Here is an 11647-nt window from a genome sequence, read left to right as displayed (position 1 = left end):
AAGTTACAAGTTACCCAGACATTTCAAGGGTATGTTATCTTAGAGGCAAAAAGGCAAATGGGCTCAGTAAGGATCAAAGTTGATCTTGTCAGTGAAGATAATGGCCTAGGACATAACTGCCCACCATAACTGCTTTTAGTTAAAGTTTAATTTCAGACCATCCTTTGTGGTTATTTTAGGTCTCTGAGTCTGCTAGGCTGCCACGCAGGCCTTCCCTGAGCTTATCAGGTCAGCCTGTGGCCCCTTTCGTCCACATTAGTATATTAATTAAGAAATTTGCATTTGGGTTTATCACTCAGTTACTTGTTTAGTCAGTGTGAGTTACCCTCCCCAATCTGTTTGCCCTTCAGTGAATTGATAAAAATCAATTCCTGAGGCCCAGATCTCAGATCTGCGGTGACTGATGAAGTGGCAGAAGTCCCACCAATTAGGGACTGCCTCCAGGCATCCAGGTGCCGGCTTGTCACAGAGCTGGAGCATAAGGTTCACCAAGCATTGCAGAGTGGGTGGGGAGGAGGGAGAGGAATTCCGGCACATTTGAGTTGGAATGCAAACATCTGACCTTTTGAGACCTGGCTCTTTTGTATGACCTTAGGCACATTATGTAATCTCTCTGAGCCTCAAATCTCCTCTCTGCAAATTGGAAGTGATGACACCTACCACACTGGATTGTTGCGAGCCATTCCGTGTAAGATTGTATACGCAATGCACAGGCACACTGTGGACTCTAGAGAGTTCTATCCGTATCCAAATTACTACTGTTTGTACAGCTTTGTGAAGGCTTGCCTGCTTGTGTTCTGCAATGTGTTTGGGAAAGTGGGTTCGGTCCCTTTGGAAGAAAGTACACATGTGAGAAGAGGTTCATTAAATAAAGTGGAAATCACTGGCTCACTTGAGGATATCACTTGGGGATCTGGGGTACAGAGTAGACATGTGTAGTGTGCAAATCCTGTCACTGGGGTTTATAATTAGAAATATGATAGCCCTGGCCAGGTGGCTCAGTTGGTTGGAGTGTCGTCTCGTACACCAAAAGTTTTCGGGTTTGATTCCTGGTCAGGGCATATACCTAGGTCAGGAGTTCGATCCCCAGTTGGGGTGCTTACGTTTCTCTCTTTCCTTCCCTCTCTCTCTAAAATTAATTTTTTAAAAATATCTTTGGGTAAGGATTAAAAAGAAATATGATACGCTATTGCTTTGAAGATCAAACAGCAAAGAGACGGCTTTGGTGGGAATAATCTTCCTCATTCGCCTTCTGCCTGTGGAAGATGAGCCGGTGGAGAAGCCCTGAGCTCTCCAGGAGCTGGGTGGGTGGGGGAGTGCATGGGTGAGCTGACCTGCAGCTATGGCAGAAGCCAAGGGACAGTGTGCATGAGGTTGGAAATTTCCATTCTGGCAGCAGGAAGAGCCCATCACCTCGAGGAATGGCAAGCCCTTTAGGATGAGTGGAAGCCTTGGGGTCGTAGGGAGGACACCTGGGGGCTCTCATGTCTACCTGGCCCAAAGTCCTGAGCCAACCTGATGGCGGCTACTTCCAAATCGCAGATTGAGGGTTGTTGGCTCTGGAGGCAAGCCAGGAGGTCAAGGTTAGACTAAGCATTAATTGGTAAAAACTGGAGATTAATGTGTAAGGAGCCTAATTGCAAAAAAGGTGGTTGTATTTCTTTAAATTGAATTCCATATGGTATTTCTTTAAACAACTGACTCATGCATAGCTGCTTTGTAGTAAAGATTTCTATTTTATTTTATTTATTTATTTTTATTTTATTTTATTTATCCTCACCAAGGGTATGTGTTTCCATTGCTTTTCAGAGAGAGAGGAAGGAAGGGAGGGAGGGAAAGAGAGAGAAACATCAATGTGAGATCTCACATAAACTGTTGCCTCCAGCATGCTCTCCGACCCAACCTGGGGCAGGGAGCAAACTGGCAATTCAGGTACGTGCCCTTGACAGGGACTGGAACCCATGACCCTTCATTGAGCGTGCCAACACTCTAACCACTGACCCACACTGGCCAGGGGAAGATTTCTATTTTCTATCATGAAAACTTGTACAATGTCTCTTGGTTTCAACATTTCTCAGTGAAAAATAACAACTTGGAATTCACTGCACAGAGACAGGTTTGGGTTTCAATTCTTGGCTTTGTTGAACTTGCCTAGTTGCATGACCTTGAAAAAGTTATTTAACCTCTTTGGGATCCAGTTTTTCTACCTGTAAAAAGGAGAGTTATAATAACACCTACCTCACAGAATGCTATGAATATTTAAAGGAAGAAAGATGTGGAAGGCATAGTGCCTGGTACATAGCACTCAATAAATTGGAGTTATTTTTTTTTTTAATATATTTTATTGAATTTTTACAGAGAGGAAGGGAGAGGGATAGAGAATTAGAAACAGCCATGAGAGAGAAACATTGATCAGCTGCCTCCTGCACACCTTCCACTGGGGATGTGCCCGCAACCCAGGTACATGCCCTTGACTGGAATCAAACCTGGGACCCTTCAGTCCGCAGGCCGACGCTCTATCCACTGAGCCAAACTGGTCAGGGCTGTAGTTATTTTTTTAAAGTATGTTTTTACTTATTTTAGAGAGAGCGGAAGGGAGAGGGATAGAGAGATAGAAACATTGATGAGAGAGGAGCATCATTGATGGGCTGCCTCCTGCAAGCCCCCTACTGGCGATCGAGGCGGCAACCCAGGCATGTGGCCTGAGTAGAAGTTGTACCAGTGACCTCTTGGTTTATGGGTTGACTCTCAACCACTGAGCCACACTGCTGGGAAAATTGTAGCTATTTTTATTGTTACTTGGGCCTTCACTTCTGGATTACAATGGCAGCTTCTTTTTTTTTTTTAATATATTTTATTGATTTTTCACAGAGAGGAAGGGAGAGAGATAGAGAGTTAGAAACATCGATGAGAGAGAAACATTGATCAGCTGCCTCCTGCACACCTTCCACTGGGGATGTGCCTGCAACCAAGGTATATGCCCTTGACCGGAATCGAACGTGGGACCCTTCAGACCGCAGGCCGACGCTCTGTCCACTGAGCCAAACCGGTTTCGGCGCAATGGCAGCTTCTTAACTAGACTGTCCCCCATCCCATCTACCCAACATACTGCCAACAATTAACCTTCCAAATTTTTAGTTTCCATCATAGGGAGAGGGAGAGAGAGATAGAAATATCTGTCATCTTATTTTTAATTAAGAACCTTCTGTTCCTCTTTAATTAGATTAAAACTAAATGCTAATGTAAAACAAAAAGCAACAACAACAAAAAACAGGCAAAATAAACAAACTCATAGATACAAACAGAATGGTAGTTACCAGAGGAGAACAGGGGTGGGGGAAGGATGACGAAGGAAGGAGGGTCAGATAATAATGTGATGGAAGTAGACTAGACTTCGGGTGGTGCAATATACAGGTGTCATATTATAAAGTGTACACATGAAATTTATGTAATGTGATTAACCAATGTTAGCCCGATAAACTTAATTAAAAATAATAAAATTACTTAAACATGTTTACATATTTAGAAAAAGACTAGCCCTAGCCAGTTTGGCTCAGTGGATAGAGCGCCGGCCTGTGGACTGAAGGGTCCCAGGTTCGATTCCGGCCAAGGGCACATGCCCAGGTTGCAGGCTCGATCCCTAGTAGAGTGTGTGCAGGAGGCAGCTGATCAATGATTCTCTCTCATCATTGATATTTCTCTCTCTCTCTCCCTCTCCCTTCCTCTCTGAAATCAATAAAAATATTTTTTTTTTTAAAAAAGAAAAAGACTAAATCAGTTTGAAGGCCAATGTCATGACTATGGCTGTTACTTTATTTATTTTTTATTTATCATGTTTTTTTATTGATTTCAGAGAGAGGAAGGGAGAGAGAGAGAAAGAGTTGGAAACATCAATGATGAGAGAGAATCATTGATCAGCTGCCTCCTGCAAGCTCCCTACTGGGGTTAGAGCTCACAACCCCAGGCATGTGCTTTGACCAGGAATCGAACCAGTCATGGGTCAACGCTCAACCCCTGAGCCACACCGGTCGGGCTGTGGCTGTTACTTTATTTATTTGTTTATTTATTTATTTTTTTAAATATATTTTATTGATTTCTTACAGAGAGGAAGGGAGAGAGATAGAGAGTTAGAAACATCGATGAGAGAGAAACATCGATCAGCTGCCTCCTGCACATCTCCTACTGGGGATGTGCCCGCAACCCAGGTACATGCCCTTGACCGGAATCGAACCTGGGACCCTTCAGTCCGCAGGCCGACGCTCTATCCACCGAGTCAAACCGGTTTCGGCGGCTGTTACTTTAAAAGAAACTGAGGGCCCCCGGGCCAGAGTGGCTCAGTTAGTTGGCCATCATCCCGTGCACCAAAAGGTTGCTGGTTCAATTCCTGGTCAGGGCATGTGCCTGGCTTTCGGGTTCAGTCCCTGGTTGGAACAAGTACAGAAGGCAACCAATTGATGTTTCTCACATTGATGCTTCTCTCTCTCTCAAAAAAGAAACTGAGGGCCTCTGGAAGGTTTGATCAGAGCAAGTTTATAATCTAATTTATGTTTTTGTGGTTTTTTTGTTTTGTTAATCCTCACCGAGGATATTTTTCCATTGATTTTAGAGAGAGTGGAAGGGAAGGGGAGAGACGGAGAGAAAGAAACATTGATGTCAGAGAGACACGTCAACTGGTTGCCTCTCACATGTGTCCTGGCCAGGGCTGGGGATCTAGCCTGCAAGTGAGGTACATGCCCTTGACCTGAATCAAACCCAGGACCCTTCAGTCCTTGGGCCAATGCTCTATGCACAGAGCCAAACCGGCTAGGGCAAATTTATGTTTTTTTAAAAAATATATTTCTTTATTGATTTCAGAGAGGAAGGGAGAAGGAGAGAGATAGAAACATCAATGATGAGAGAGAATCATTGATCGGCTGCCTCCTGCACACCCCACACTGGGGATGGAGCCCGCAACCCCAGGCATGTGCCCTTGGCCGGAATCGAACCTGGGACCCTTCAGTCTGCAGGCTGATGCTCTATCCACTGAGCCAAGCCAGCCAGGGCTGCAAATTTATGTTTTTAAAGTATCACTCTGGTTGCTGCCTTGAGAACAGATTGTAGGAGGGGAAGGGGGAAAGCAAGACAAGGTGTATTGGGAATCCAAGTGAGAAAGGGGGTGCCTGGGGCCTGGGGGAGGCAAAAGAAGTGGAGAGGGGTAGTAACTGGATTTCAGATGTATTTTCAAGGTGCAGCCAACAGGATTTGCTGAAGGATCAGACAGTGGAATTAGAAAAGGAAAAGAATAAAGAATGACTTGAAGATTTTGGCTACAGCAACTGGAAAGATGGAATTGCCATATGCTGATAGAAGGGAATTATGAGCAATATATGTTTTGGAGGGGGAAAAAAATCAGTATTTTAATTTTGGTAATTTAATTTTAATGTATGTGTTTATTGGACATCTAAGCAGAGAACAGGCCCTCTGACCCCAACTATCACCCCAGTAAGACCAAATTTCCAATCTTTAAAAGAAACTGTTGGATCGCTTCTCAGCCTTTTGGCTAAGATCAAGTGTAGAAACTGTTGGAGGCCCTAGCTGGTTTGGCTCAGTAGATAGAGCATCAACCTACAAACTGCAGGGGTCCCGGGTTTGATTCCAGTAAAAGGCAAGTACCTCGGTTGCAGGCTCCTCCCCAGCCTGGGCCCTGGTTGGGGCGCATGCAGGAGGTAGCTGATCAATGATTCTCTCTCATCATTGATGTTTCTATCTCTCTCTCCCTCTCCCTTCCTGTCTGAAACCAATAAACATACATTAAAGAAAAAAAAGAAACTGTTGGGGGTCTGGGTGGGGGAAGTTCATCAGTTGCTCAGTAGAGAGGATTTCCCCTCACCTCCTAAAATAGCCAGCTCCAAATGGACCCCAGTGATCCCTGCCACCTGCTATTTATGCCCTTGTATAGTCCCCTCCCACAGTATACCAGTTTGGATCCATATGACCAATAGAATATGGAAGACATGGAAATATGTATAAAAGCCCAGGCTGGACTCCTGATTGCCCACCCTTGGTCAGCTGTGGCCTGGGAGCTTTTCTCCAGGCCTGGTCAGTTGCCTATCCATCTAGAACCCATGGAAGTGGAGGTGGGACAGGTCCCCAGAAGGAAGGAAGGTAACTGTTGTCAGGAGAAGGGGACAGGAAGTGGAAGTAGGACAGCAGTTACTCACATCTGAGCTTGATCTTGCCTTTACCTTCCGCCCTTGTTTGCCCAGGAAGAATTATGCATAAAAGAATTTAAATTAGGATAGAACCTGATGATCTGATCCAGTGCCCTCACGTTAGAGACAAAATAAAGGCCCTGAAGCCTAGCAAGGTGAGCTGGTTGCGGGAGGCTCTTCAGGGATTTGGTGCCTTGGCAAATGTTGGAGCAAACCTGAGAATATCTCAACACTCAGGGAAGAAGATCTCAAAGGCTGTCTCCCTTTCTGGATAGGTCTAGAGACAACGAGATTCGGGAGTCAGGAACCTGCCTAACTTCTGACCTGGGGTGATTTATTGCCTCATGTGGATGATGCCAGGCACGGTGGGTGTGGTGCCACTTACATGGAGAACGTTCTAGCCCACCCATCCTCCCAGGCTTCCTCCAAAGGCAATTCCAGTGGACGTCATGAGCCACAAATGGGACCTGTATTTTTCAAATTGTGGATCAGTCAAGAAATCAATGTAATTGGGTCAAGATCATATTTTTTTTAAAGAAATAGGATAGAGCAGAAATTATATCAACATGTAAATATAGTCCCATGAAAGAGTTTTCTCAGTTGTAATTTTATAGAGAGAGCTACTGGCTAAATTGTTCCTCCTCATTTCCCACTCCTGTCCCCCAACATTACTATTCCTACCCCCTTTTAAAGGGAAATCCAATTCATGCCACAAATGCAGATGGAATGCTGAGCTCCAATACAGAGATGACCAGGACACAGGTTTGGCCTTGAGGGACTCTCACTCCAGTCCAAAGCAGGGAAGAGAAAAAAAATGAAGAGGTAGACAGTGTGTGTGTGTGTGGTGGTGGTGGGGGGGGGGGGGGGGGGAGGAGGGGCGCGGCAGAAGACCTTCCATTTTCTACTTTATACACTCTGTGTCATGTGAATTTGTTGCAATGAACATGTATAACTGAGCATTTTAAAAGCCCAGTAAAAATATAAAAATACACAAATGAATAAATGAATGAAATGTCATGTGAAATCCTGGCCCACGAGAAGGAAAAGAAACCAATTTTTAGGGAGAAGCTCTCAGGCGTGGGCTCATTTAGTCCTTTCAATACAACTAGAAGGGTCTCTGGGTCCTCATTCTAAAAATGCTGGAATGCGAAGCCCTCAGAGGCAAACAAAGTGAATTACCCAATTCACCAGCTGGGGAGGGACAGGGCATGACATGGCTGTTGTAGCATTTCTCCATTGGCCAACTAAGGAAAAGGGTCAGAAACTAGAGACACTGACTCCAAGAACTTTGTTCTTAAGCCTTCCTTTGTAAATACTAAGCGTTTGTCATCCTGGGGGAAAAGGGGAGGGGGGCCTCTGTTTTGAGAGGCAGAAGGAAAAGCTTGCGGGGGCGGGGGGGGGGGGGTGTGCGGGGGGGGGGGGGGGCAGTCTTGAGGACAGAGGGCGCTGCAGCACACCAGGGAGGAAGGAGGCAGAAAGGAGAAACAGCCAGCAGAGCCCTGGTCCCCGGTGGCGGGTGGAGGGGCTTCTCAGGCCCTGTTCTGCCTGGGACTCCTCACAGGGACCTCGGTACCAACAGGGGCCTCCTAGCAGGCCTTGCCTTCCACGCCATCAGGCGTCCCTCTCTCCCTTGCCAGCCTTGGCAGCCTGAGCCCTTTGTTGCCGTGAAAGCCCTCCTGCCGCACCTCCACCAGTTTTACCCACCCCCAGCCTCCCTTCTTCCTCATTCTCCTCCTCTGAGTTTCTCCCTCCACAGGAAGAGGAAGAGAAAAAACAATCCTGGGGCTGGCGTTCGACAGAGATACATTGGAGCTAAGGGAATGTGAGTGTCCTCTTAAAAATTTCGGCCCCATCATTTGTCATTGTCATGGCTACTGAACATGTTTATTGGGCTCTTGAACCAGGGCCAGGCATTGTCTCATGAGCACTCAGGAATGTCCCCAGAGTCCCAGTCACACAGGCACTCCATGGCCCAGAACTGTGCCTGACCCCCCACGGTGGGGCATCCTGCCTCCTGTGGTCCTGCCCCACAGGAGAACAACCTGTGCTATGGCCACGGAAGTCTTGAAGCTGCCCAGTTAACATGCACTCTCCTCCCTCGCTGCTCTGGTACCCTCCATGGGCCTGGACCCGCTGACTGAACGTCTTCACCCCTCCTCTGACTCAGTGAAGTGCCTGCTCCAGGTGGAAACTGCGGCACTGGGTCCTCGTGCTCTTATTACTGGGATGACCAGAGCTGGTACCACCCCAGCTGGCCCCAGGCTCACTTTGTGGAAGGATGAGTGTGCCTCCTCTCCTGAGACAATTTAATGGTTTGCATGCATCCTGTAAACACTCAGGTTCACTGTAGATTATGGATGGCAGGTGGACAGGCCACAGCATGTAGTGACAGTGGCCCGAGCCTCACTCTGAGGTGTCCCATTGCCCCCAGCCAGGTTCAGGGACCCCAGGACCCACAGCGTCCCCCGAGGGACTCTGCCCAGGCTCTGAGCTCCGACAGCAGACAGGCACTTCTCTGCCAGCAGCTTCCCACCTTGGGGACCCAGAAATTAAAGATGGAGAAGAATCCAGGCCGGAAGGGCCACATCCCAGGGAGTGGAGATCCCAGGTGACAAGCCAGGACCCGTTCACCATCTGAACCTCAGCGTCAGCACAACACCAGGTACAGAAGAAGGGTTGATGGACCTTCGAGACTGCACAGGACCAGAGAGCAGCAGCCTCAACCATGGAGGTGTAGGCCTGCTGCCACAGGGCCTAACCAGAGAGAACTTGTCAGATCCAAGATCTCCCCAATAGAGTGCTTGGAGACGCTCAGGGGTCAGGTATCAGAACCCCGCCGAGAGAGACCCCCAAACTTCTTACTTGCAAATGGTGGCAACTCAGATGAGTGAGGGCTTCCACCTGGAGGCAGAGAATCAGGTCTGCCCCCAGAGGAGTGAGGCTTCTCATTTGCTGGCTACATTCTGTCTCTTCCACAGCCTGGTTCACAGGAGCCACACATGCTTCCAGGCGTCCTGCCTTTTCCTGTTAGAAGGTCTCCGTCTCCATGTTGTCCTCACCGTTCTGTGGGAGGTTTTTCAACTCTGCAGGTGTGGAAGGTTAAATGACCTAACCAGAAACACAGGCCGTCAGTAAATGCATTTGAACTCGTCTGGGCCTCCAGTACCTGCTGTGACACTTACCGCTTCACACTGCATTTCTCTTTTACCAAGGGAGTCTCTGCTAGATCAAAGGTGCTGAGAGGGCAAAGAGAAATCTCATTTCTTTGCTTCATTGGTTCTGCCCTATTCATTAACCTCAGATATGGATATAATCGTGCATGGGTGTATTTATTTATTTATTTTTTAAAATCCTCACCCGAGGATGTTTTTCCATTGATTTTCAGGAGAGTAGAAGACAGAGGGAAAGACAGAAAGAAACATTGATGTGAGAGAAACACATCGATTGGTTGCCTCCTGCACGAGCCTCAACCAGGGCAGTGAGGGGGGGGGGGGGGGCGCCAAGGGAGGAGCCTGTAATCAAGTATGTACCCTTGACTGGAGTCAAACCTGGGACCTTTGGTTCGCAGGCCAATGCCCTTTCCACTTAGCCAAACCAGCTAGGGCGGTGGTCGGCAAACTGCTGCTCTGCAAACTGCGGCTCACGAGCCACATGCGGCTCTTTGGCCCCTTGAGTGTGGCTCTTCCACAAAATACCGACTTCTGCGCACGGGCCACGAAGTTTCAATCACACTGTATGCGCGCGCCCGCACTTGGTATTTTGTGGAAGAGCCACACTCAAGGGGCCAAAGAGCCGCATGTGGCTCGAGAGCCGCGGTTTGCTGACAACGGAGCTAGGGCCATGGGTGTATTTAAATGAACTTTAGCAAAGACTGATTTTTCCTGCCAGACCCTCACCACTCAATTATCTCAACAGCTTATATTTTCCTTTCCCTTGTTGGCTTCTGTCACTGGACTCAGTGCAAATGTACAGAGTCTCTGAGTACAGACAGTCTGAAAAGAGCAAAATAAAAATAGCCAATTGGTCGATAATTGAATGGGAAAGTGCCAAGGGGACAGCACTGGTCCTAAAGCCAGCTGGGAAGAGGTGAGGTGGGGTGGGCGGTAGCCACCCTGAGAGCTGGGCTTGCTCTGAGGTAAGCCCATGCAGGTGGCTCCTCCTGGCCAGGCAGATGGCAGGAACAGTGGGTCAAGGGTCCTGCTTTCTGCTTTTATTCTGTGTTGGCCAGTGCCCATCCTGAGGCTCCTGTTCCTGAAAACCTGACACTCACTGTGGAATATAAAGTGAGGCACCGAGGTGCATGGGACTGCTCCACACTGGCCAATATGCACGCCCTCTGCCATCAATTAATTGAATCAGGACTCCACTATCAGGACACCTCTCATAGCCTGTAGGACTGTTTAGACCAGGGGTGGGCAAACTTTTTGACTCGAGGGCCACAATGGGTTCTTAAACTTGACCGGAGGGCGGGAACAAAAGCATGGATGGAGTGTTTGTGTGAACTAATATAAATTCAAAGTAAACATCATTACATAATAGGGTACGGTCTTTTTTTTTTTTTTAGTTTTATTCATTTCAAACGGGCCGGATCCGGCCCGAGGGCCGTAGTTTGCCCACTGCTGGTTTAGACTCTTTCAGGCTGGTATTGATTGTTGCTTTTTTTGGCAAATAGTATACTAAAACAAAAATAAACACAAGGGTTTGCGCAGGCACAGGAAAGTGGATTCTGTGTCTCCAGGGCTGCGAAAAAAACTTGCTCTGAGACCCAGTGGTCAAATTGGCACCCGATGCTCCCTTCAGTGCACTTCTGCAGTTATTATAAGGATGTTTGTCTGTCTCCTTCTCCCTGATAGGGCAGAAGCCACTCTCTTCCCCATACTCCTTGAGTGCTCAATTCATAGTTGCCGGCTGCTACCAAGGCAGGGCTGTCCAGGAAGCAGTCATTTAGGGCTAGGCTAGGCCTGGTGCCCGCCTCTCAGCTCTAGTTTCCACATGCAGCTGCCCCAGCTGGCCAGTCACCACCCCAATTTGGGGTTATGGGTTTGGTCCCGGAAGGACAGGCAACAACAACAACTACACAGGCAAAGAACCTTCACAGAGATGTCCTGCAGTGCTGGGTGCCTAGGGGAGTGGTTCTGCATGATCATTTAACCCTCATTTCACAGATGTAGAAACTGGGGCTGAGAGACATCAGCTTGCCTTACCAAAGTTACACAAATCTGCTGTTCAGATGATGGTTTGGAAGGACCCAACTTTGTGCCTAGACTCAAGCTCTTCATGTGTAATACGGAAATAATGACATCACCCCTTAGGTAAGAATGTTATATATATGATTACTTGTTTATTGCTTGTTTTCTACTCTAACTGTAAACTCCAGTGGGCAGGGACTTTGGCTTATTCATGCTATGTTATCAGAGCCTAGAACAAGGGTGGGCAATCCCTGGCACGTGTGCCAA

General features: G+C 47.6%; 1 pseudogene; it reads left to right on the top strand.

Moving 5' to 3' along the window:
• Window positions 1–5519: 5519 nt before the first annotated feature.
• Window positions 5520–5608, top strand: LOC139020274 (U2 spliceosomal RNA; annotated as a pseudogene).
• Window positions 5609–11647: the final 6039 nt, after the last annotated feature.

Source organism: Myotis yumanensis, unplaced genomic scaffold (genome assembly GCF_028538775.1).
Source record: "Myotis yumanensis isolate MYYU_CA2020_CCGP unplaced genomic scaffold, mMyoYum1.0.hap1 SCAF_11, whole genome shotgun sequence".
Classification (NCBI taxonomy): Eukaryota; Metazoa; Chordata; class Mammalia; order Chiroptera; family Vespertilionidae; genus Myotis; species Myotis yumanensis.
This window is presented reverse-complemented; position numbering and strand designations above follow the sequence as displayed.